This window comes from Pomacea canaliculata, linkage group LG2 (assembly GCF_003073045.1).
Source record: "Pomacea canaliculata isolate SZHN2017 linkage group LG2, ASM307304v1, whole genome shotgun sequence".
Lineage (NCBI taxonomy): Eukaryota > Metazoa > Mollusca > Gastropoda > Architaenioglossa > Ampullariidae > Pomacea > Pomacea canaliculata.
Genome location: NC_037591.1, coordinates 42,215,296 through 42,225,383, shown reverse-complemented (window position 1 = coordinate 42,225,383; position 10,088 = coordinate 42,215,296). Strand labels below are relative to the sequence as shown.

The 10,088-nt window shown below is 44.1% G+C and overlaps 1 long non-coding RNA gene across 1 annotated transcript; it reads left to right on the top strand.

Moving 5' to 3' along the window:
• Positions 1–1,021: 1,021 nt before the first annotated feature.
• On the top strand, positions 1,022–9,341 carry LOC112557592. The gene is made up of 3 exons (XR_003097973.1): positions 1,022–1,533; positions 6,124–6,228; positions 7,238–9,341. It is a non-coding gene; the product is annotated as an uncharacterized LOC112557592 (long non-coding RNA).
• Positions 9,342–10,088: the final 747 nt, after the last annotated feature.

Here is a 10,088-nt window from a genome sequence, read left to right as displayed (position 1 = left end):
TACTCGTGGTCATCATTTGGTGGTTGGCGACTGTGGTAGTATTCTTTCTTTTTCCTTATTATGAGATGATCGAGTCGATTAATATCACACTCTAACGAGGCGCTGCTCGAGGTTCATGAGAGCAGCCAAGTGGAACATGAACACCACCTGAAGAGCGAAGCACGCTGATATATAGTGACCCACGCGACACCTGACACGACTGCATGTGTTCTGCCTATAAGCCACACATTCAGGTATTTAAACTTACTTTGCTTTATCGTGTGCTGGCACGGTGTAGAACACAACTATTGCTTTTATCATGTGTATTATCTTATAGTTGGCAAGTATCAGGCTTTTTTTTTTCTCTTAACAATTTTCCTCTCTCCTCTGTTCTTCCCTTCCCCTTTCTATCAATTTGTTCTGTATTCACGACTTCTCCGTGAAATTTCAACACTGGTCGCCAACTCGATCCTAACCTTGCAGGTCACTTTTCCATCCATATATACGGTCTTATTTTACCTGCCATCCATTCATTACTTCATTTTCTCATTTATCTTCTTCTTTATTCCTTTACATCACTTTATTAATCTGTTGTTATCTGTTCATTTCGTTATTTAATATTTCTTCGCTTGCGGTCCGTTTCGTGGACTGCGACGTTTAAAGTTCTCTGTCGAGGTCGTATAGTTGTACAGTACTAGACGACACAACATTTCTCTTTGACTGAATTATGTTTCATTTTACGAGGAAGCATGGTATCTCACTTTTTGCCAGAGAAAAATGATTTAGATTTTTTTATTTTGTTTTTCTTTCCCGTTGTTTACCCAAAATAAAAGTGACTGCTCGCCTACAGCAGATTGTTGTTTACCTTTTTTATGGAGCACGTGTTAGTACAGTTATTTTTAGAGCTGAGTGTGCTTACACTGTTGTTTACTTTTTTTTAACGGAGCACGTGGAAGCGCAGATAGTTATTTTTAGAGCTGAGAGTACTATGACGTCGACTCTCGTGCTATATTTGTAACACAGTCTGTTCCGATCGACTCAGAGGCTTTGAGCTGCCAACGATGACATAACCCTGTGTCGTTGACCCCAACAGTGACACTCCCTCCCCCCTACGATATAAGTGAAGCGAGGGCTGACACCATTGGCAGTTATTTCTTTGTCTGCTGTATCAACACCGCGTAATGGAGTGACCCTGACCTCCTTACATCAGCTGCTGGAAGCAGCGCTGAACTCAATAGTACAACTGTACACACCAACCACAGTCGACAGTGAAGCGATATTACAAGGTCCACCCTGCGGCCATTCCTACCCAGCCGCCGGAATATAATGGGGGGCGTGTGACTTGCCTCTGTGACAGGGCACAGTCAACTTTGACCTTATCTACGCTGCCTGTGGCACGTCTCATAGACGAGACTTCGGTCAGTTGGACACGAGATTGGTGCTGGGTTACTGACAGGTGCAGGAGACAGGTGTAAAGTTTACCTGACTACCTACCATCCATGTTCTCTGTCGTCTGCTGTTTGGAGAGCTGTTGAAGAACGACGGCAGTGAAGAGTAAGTAATAGTACTACTAGGGTGTGATGGGACTGTCCTGAGGGTGACGGGTGTGAACACTGATGCTAGTTAAGTTGCAGGTAACTGCCCAGCAACAGTGCATTAACAACAAATTTGCACTAAATTCTAAAGAGATAACTGCAGGGGGCGAACTGCCTGTTTAGGGGCCGTCAGAAAGTAGGTCCCTGCACCTTCTGCTTTCTCTTTCCTTTGTCCTTTGCCCCTTTCTTCTCTTTTTTCTTTTCTCAGCCTGTGAATCTATGGTGAATGAAGACGAAGTCACAGGGTGGGATTCATAGATGAATAAAGTCACAGTTAAAGAACAAAAACTACCGTTTATTTATAGTCATACAGTAGCAGCATTCTGTGTGTAATCATGTGACAATGTCTCCTTCCCTCTTATTCCCGGTAGATGAAGTCCGTCTATGGCTTGGTTTGCGCCTTTTTTTTTTTTTTGAGACGACCCGATGTCAGGTAGTAGACACTTGCATGGGTAAGTGAGAAGGGTGTGAGTGTGTGTGTATCGTTAATGCAATACGAAATCTCGAGCACGACCACTTACAGTTCCCCCCAACAAGCAAAACTTGGTAGTCACCCAACTTGGCGCAGAGGTCAAGACTGTCCTTGAGGCGTGATAAGGCATTTCCATCTTCAGACTTGGCGATTGTACTTTTACACAAACATTTCTGCAGCTCGTAATAATATAAAAACAACCCTGTCAGTACAGCAGGACCTATACATATCAGAAATATTTTTTTTAAGTTCTGAACTTGGTTTATCCTTTCATTCACTCTCTTTCGTCTCCTTTCCTATTTCCTCGTATTTTTCATATTCTTTGTGAGGGATGATCGAAAATGCTTAGAGTATCACTGGATTAATCGATTGATTATTTAATGATTGTTGTTGTTTAGCCCCGAGCAGGTATTGTACTATCTTTTAAACCTTTCTTGCAGTTTTGTAAAAGATAGCAATTTAAAACTCCTACCAAAATGAATTTTAAAAGAACCTGTGATGATAAGTTCATCTGAATGCACGATTCGCGTTGTACTTTGAATCCTGAGGTCCCACGATGCCAGGAAAATGATTGAAATCGATTGTCCTTGTGACCTGATTGTCACGGTGTCAGCCAATGATCCACATCGGGTCTCTGCAATGAGCCGGAGAGGGCGTGTGCAGTGACTGCGAGTGCACGCGCGATAACAGTATGCGGGCGAGTGCACATCATTGTTAGTGGACTTTGTGTTTGTTCCTCTGGGTCGTGCTGTGTATGTCACAGACACAGGGGGCGGATACTGTCAGCTGTTTATCTGACAGGAAATGGCGGCCTTCACTGGCAACTAGGCAACTACACAGCTTCGCTCGCTGTTGATATTTGTGCGCGCGCACGCACACACACACAAACGCGATCGGGTGGAGAGACAGTGAACAGCGACAGAGCATCGTTGTCGTCTTCTTCGCTGCCAACATCTATGATTTTCTTGCTGCTGGGTTTGCTGGGATAATTACTGCTCTTGTCAACCCACACGTGTTAATACACCCAGTCACCTTACAGAAATGACAATGTACATGTGTGTGTGTGTGCCTGTCTGTGCGTGTGTCGGTGTGTGGATGGGAGTGAGTGCTTGTGTACGGAAGTCTGCAACGCTGTGAATAATGTTTGAGTTTGATGATAATTGTAGTGCGATGATGACGACAGTCTTAATGTGATGTTTACTGATGAAAGGTGAAGCTAGAGTGGCAGTTTATTTAGTAAACAATCTACATCCTCAGTACATTTACGTGTCTTCGCTGCTAAACAACATTTAATTCTAAACTTGACCGTACGTGGCGACCATAAAGGGCGGCAATCGATGGACTACAGGAACTGGTTTCTCATGTTTCACTCCCCTTACCCACAACGCTTTTCCTCTCTTCCCTGCCTTTCTCCTTCTTTTGCTGATTATCTGAAGGTTGAAGACCTTTCTGTTGTCTTTGTCAATGTCTTCTAAGTTGACAATTTGAGTAACAGCATCTGGTTGTCGGCTGTTATCATCAACATATCTCAATAATGTTCACCACGGGATGAGTTTATATACTGTGCCATTGATTCTAACGTGCTCCTGTTGACATATACTTCTCATCATTCTCTTCCACCGATTATGTATTCCCTCCAACAGCAGAATGAAACAGTGAAAATATTTATCGCAATCAACCTGTTTCGAACTAGCGATGACTGATGCCATTAAATATATTAAATAGTTTATTTTTTTCGGAAGTGGATGAGGTTGGAATGGCCGATGTTGTATCATTCTGCTCAAGATTGAAGGATGGAGTTTAAAAAACAACACTATACGTGTTCGGGATGGAAACTGTCATCAAACGCACAGGATTAAAGGCGGTTTCAAACATTCAGTAAACACAGAGGAAACAGAAGCAGTTTCGAACGGCAGGGCAAACAACTCGTGACAAAGGTGATGGAGTAGTCTCCCGTGACTGTCAGCATTACGCTAACGGCCGTGAATTGTAGAGTGGTCCATCAGTGTGAACACGGGCAAGGCTGGGTGCGAGAGTGCCGGTTCTTTGCAGTCCCATAGATTTTCCTCGCCTTTTCACTCTCCGAATGTGGGAGCAGTTGTTTGTCCGCCCACTACTGGATCCGTCTTTTTTCTAACATTTTCTAATGCGAGTGACACCGGGCACTTAGGGACCTGTTTTTATTAGAAGGAATCATTTCAACAGCGATGTATCTCTAGGTATGTCCTGCGTGACACGTGACTTAACGACATCGTCTCTTCAGACACAGCTTAACGACGTCATGTCCTAAAATTAGAAGCTGGACATCATTAACTGACAGCATGCCAGGCATGTTAGACATTACTTTCTGACACCTTCCAGAATTAGAAGCGACTTGCTAGCAAAGCTTTTCCCCTGTGTTAGACTTGATTTACGACCTTCAAGATATCCTCAAAATGAAGCAAAATATTTAATAGGACTATAAACAATTTGGAGATTAGAGAATTATCTACAGGTTGACACTTTCTGTCTCTCCATCACATTGTGTTTTGCTCTCATTGTATTTTCTCTATTCCTCCCTCTATCTCTCAGCCCCCACCCCTCTCTCTCGATATCTTTTTCTCTTTCACACACATCCACTCAACTAGAGATCAGTCATATGACACACATGTGTCTGGAATCCCAATGTAATATTTTTTTTTCTCTCTGTAATGAGATGACCTTGGTTCAGATCTCGTCTCGGAACACTCTTTGTATGTACCACCTGTTTTTTGGAGGGCTGGATGTCGTGGGTTTCTCCAGATACTCCGGTTTGCTCCTCACCCCTTATCGTGTGAAACCACCTATAGGTAGAAGCACTTTCCCACCAGTCCAACCACCCAACCAATCTAACTGTTTTTGCGAGCAGCCTAGAGGCGCAGCGTTTGAGTCCTTGTCACCAATAGTTGGAATCAGTTGTCCTGGGTTCAGATCTCGTCTCGGGGCACAGTTTTTTTTTCCTCTCCATGTGGCACCTCTTTAGAGGACTGGCTACTCTCCCTTCAAAATTAACTCTTAATTGCTGATTCTACGAAACACGTAAATCTTCCCCCTCCACCCCTCGTCTCTTTCTCTCTTTTGATGTCTCTTTTATTTCTGCTTAACTTTATCCCTGACTCTCTTTCTGTCTTCTGTTACTCGGTCACCCTTTTCTCTCAGCATTTTATTTATTTTCGTTGCTGGCTTAACCCTCAATCGCGACAACAGCACGACACCTTAGCAACATCAGTGGTGCGTGCGGTTCTTCCTGTCGTTCTTAACGACTAGGATTACAAAAGTAATCACTCGTTGCTACAAGAGACAATAAAAGTGTTTTACACCACAGGCAGCACCAGGCAGCACCAGGGGTGTCCTGGCCACCGCCACCAGACCTGTCATTACACTGCGCGATAATGAACATGTCGAGCACTGACCGCGGCCTCTACTCTGGACCTGATCACAGTTCAGTGAGGTGGGCGCCCGTGGGCAAGTCGCCGGCAGTCAGCCTCTCCTCGTTGGAAAGGCTCTGATGTCATCACAAAATATATAATGAAGTTTTCTTTTAACCGTTCTTAATTGTTCAACTTTAAGGGCATTAATTCTAATGAATAATTAATTCGCCCCTAAAGGCAGCGCCCCCAGCTACCAAGATGGCGGTAGGGTAAATTTGTAAAACACTCGTTCGTCACCACTGCAGAGAGAGGCCGTGGGTTCAGATCTCGTCTCACTGCCCGCATTTTATGTGACACCTGTTCGCAGAACATGCTGACGGGGAGTTTTCTCCGGTTTGCTCGTCCCTCCCTCACCCTCCATAGTGCGAAATCACCTGGAGGTGGAAGCACTTTCTCGCCAAAGCTAGTAAGCGGCCAGCCAACCTAGTATCTTCCATGACCTTGTCACGACTACCTGTGTCGTGTATCTTATCAACGAATGTCATTACTATCTGTTTTGACTGCACGTATTGTTTTGTTATCAATGACTATGATTACTGATTGTTTTGATTGCACCTGCTGTGTTTTGTAGATGACAGTCACCATTAACAGCATCATTACGCATCTTGACCGATTGTGTGTGTTGCAGACGTCTGTTTTCAAGCTAACAGCACAAACCCAGACATGAATATCTCAAACTCCGAGCATCCAGTTATCCAAGCAGTTCCTGGAGTTCATGCTGGTCCAGATACAGGTCAGTACAATGACGTCACGAAAGCACACACGTGACTGCTGTGACACCTGCTACTTGCGCTGCATCAAACTGTAGATTAAAGCAGCAACAACAACAACAACAACAACAACAACAACAACAACAACAACAACAACAACAACAACAAAACAACAAAACCCTTGCTTCTGGAACTTCCAAGTATTTTCTTGACAGACTTCAAATAATCCAGAATAACACTGCTCGCCTCCTCTGTAGACCATCTAGATATCACCCATCCTTCACTCTGTTCACTGGTTGCCAGTCGTAGACCATATAGCCTACAAACTTTCCACTTTGACTTACTCTGCTGTTTCTGGCACCTGTCCTCGGTACCTCTCCAAACTCACTCCCATCTATACACCCACACGACCTCTTCGCTCATCTTCTGACACCAGGCTTCTGCGAGTCCCACTGACTAAGACAAAGACATGGACAGAGGTCTGTCTCCTACCAACCTCCATCAACATTGAACAAATAAGCCGTCAGCCTTCGTCGCTCTGATTCTCTTATCACCTTTAAAGACCAACCTGAACGGTTTGCGTTATTTTTCAGATATCATTAGAAATAGCCGATATAGAACTAACCTGTAAATATCAGCTCCCAAAACACATCCGTTAATTAATTATCCGCTAGTAAAGTAAGCTATTCGCACCATTCAGGTTGGTCTGTAAGTCTACGTGACTATGGGTGTATGTTGTTGGTGATTCAGTCTGTACATTATTTATGTAAAGTGCCCTGAGCAAATTATTGGAAAAGCGCTACATAAATCATCATTATTATTTTTATTAGTAGTACTGTATTATCTTTTTGACTTGACACTTTTTTTATAATATAAAGTATATAAATATATATTATATAGTACACTTTATGCTCTGTTTGTCAGGGGCCTATACATGCTCTGCTGTGGAACGCGAAAGAATGTTGATTTTGTAAAGTTCATTAAGCCATCCTCTTGCAGCAGATGATGATGATGATTTGTTTTCTCGCTCAGGTGGACTCGAAGTGATACTATTCGCGATTCTGGGCATGCTGATGTGTATAATTGGTGTCCTGAGTGCTGTGTACGCTGCCAACAAAGACTGTTCGAAGAAGTCCAAAGCTCGTGCAGAGGCATTGTGTGAATGTGGAGAAGGTCGTGGTGGTGGTGGTGGTGGTGATAGTGGGATGAGCAAGAAGCTCATCGAGGCTGTGAAGGGTAGTGAGGGATTATGAGGGATGGTGATATGTTATGAAGTATGAGAACAACAATCTATTGATGCTGTGTACATGAAATGTCAGATGGCTGGCGTGTAGTCCACATGGAGTCTATGTTCTCCAATGTTAGATGGGTGACGATAGTCGTGGTGCTAAAAAATCAGAATGATGATGATGATGATGATGATGATGATGATGATGATGATGATGTTTAGTAGTACTGATGCATATGCGGGATGTTTAGTAGTATTGACCTGTCAAAATGACGATGTTCACATACTAAAATGTCAAGTAGAAGAATCTGATATATTCATATATCATTAATATTATTCATATTATCAAAAGGACAGATCAAGATATTCATACAAATGAAATGACAAACAGTTAAAGATGTTGAATGGACTGGAATGGCAGAAAGATGTAGCTGCTTGTTTACTCCGATGTGACAGGGGCTGAAAGCACAGATGTAGGTGTTCGTACACAGAGACTGTACTTAGTCATCAGTCGTCTGTCTGTGACGAGATTTGTGCGAGGTCCAGAGAACGCTTGTTGGTGAAAGGACTGTTGGGATGTCTCCTGATATTTTGATCTCTTGCCACTGCTCTCAAGTTTTATTTTTTGGTCTAAAAAATCAAGTTTGTTTTCTTGACTCTTTTTTGCTGACAAAAGTCAGTATTATAATTAAATTCGCTCTCATGTTTAAAGTGGGGTTTACATTGTATTACATATATATATATTCCTACATATTTGTACTTGTTTTCCACGATGAACTTAAATGATACAAGCGAAGTAGTGTGGACAGTGCCAAGAGACTTCATACTAGTGCTTATTGCGATCTAATCCTATACTGAGCAGGTAAATGAAATGTATGTATAAATTGAGTTTGCATTGCTGTACATCGCTACCTCACTGTGTATTTACCTTCATACATCTACCACTAAATGACCGCCAAACGCCGGGCTTGGAATCGTTTGGATATAAATGTGTGTCTGTGTGGGACTACGTGATGCTGGCAGGGGAAGCAGTGCAGTTCGAACACCACCCTTTTGTTATCTCCCTTTGACACCGGGGAGTGTTTTGGCGAACCGTAGGTGGCGCCACATGAGGGATGAGTGGAAAACAGGATATCATTTGCAGGAGCTGATTTATCAGTGCTGGAGCGCCGCGCGCGTGGGTCCGGCATGTCAAGCGGAAACCCGGACACGTAACCGCCATCAGCAGCTGACGTCGAGCGCCCTCCCTCCCTCCCCGTCTCTTCCTCCCCAACCACCCCATCACACCCCACCCCACCCCAGCCAAATGTGCACGTGCAGCAGGAGGCACGTTCGTCCTCGTCCTGCTGGCGTGTGCGTCGCTCGTGTTATCGGTGATGTTATCGAGAACGTTGTCGGAGCAAAGTGCACATCGTTGGCCTGGTGTCCACTGCTTGTCCTCCCCTCTACGAGTTGTTTCTACAGTCTGGCGACACACTGGATGAATGGCAAGGGTGGCTGTGAATGTAGGTTCCACTACAGACAATAAAGCCTTAAAAAAGAAGGCACATACCCTTCCTGCATTTATTCGGACCATAAGTCTGACAATAATTTCTACAAATATGTCACATGATTCACCTACTTACCACGTGACATTATAAACTATTTGGATGCATATATGATTCTCTCTTTTCTATTTTATCTTTTCAGATCGAGTTTTGTACTTGTCAAAAGATAAAGATTTTTTTTTTTTGGAAGGGGAGAGGGGTTGAACTCATGTAATGAATACAAATGTAATCTGTTAGCTGGAGGCTTCAGTCGAGCATGAAAAGTGACGGCAGCTCATCTTTTTTTTTGTGTTTCATGTCATAATGTGCTGAATGTATAATTATACTCCCCTGTATTAAATAAACTTGGTCAAGATATATATTAATTAGTGCCATGAGCTTATCTCGAGCGTGTGAGCGTGTGTGTGTGTGCGTGCGACAAACGCCTACCTTATGAAACAGGACCCCAGCGTTTGATCCCACCCTGGCGCCACGAGGAGCTGTATCCATGGCAATACGACCCCCTGATGCAAGCAGCTAAAACTCATTACGCTAGGAAGGTGCAGCCACCCACAGTCCAGTCCTGCGTCGGTGCTCGTTCCTGGATTTGATCTCTGTCGGCCGGAAGTTGGCAAACAAGAACGCGCGACCCGCGGGTCAAAAAGTCGCCCAACACAGGCGCTCTTTCGCATCACTTGAGACATTAATGCGACGGAAAGAAGTTTGCCTTTATTCCGGAGTCTGAATTCTCTTTCATTTCCGTGCCCTGCCCATCAACGTGGCTAGTCGACGAAGGAGGGAGTGGTTGGGGTGGGAATGGGGTTGTGGGGGTGTTGCTTACGAGCAAGGGAGGCTACTCTGACGTCGACAGTTCATCAGAGTTGTCTCAAGCTGCCATTGCCTGCGGGCATTCTGTCTTCATCTTGCTCGCCGACAGAAAACACCGGTTTCAGACGACGGCAAATAAAACAAACCAGAATTAACCATAGCAGCTCAAAACAAAGCAGTCTGCGCTTTTGTTTAACACTTGGAAGAAACAGTTGAGTTTCTCACCCTCCCTACCCACCCACCCCACTACTCGACCACAAACCCTACCTTTCCCTTTCTCTCTCCACCATCCGCCTCTTTG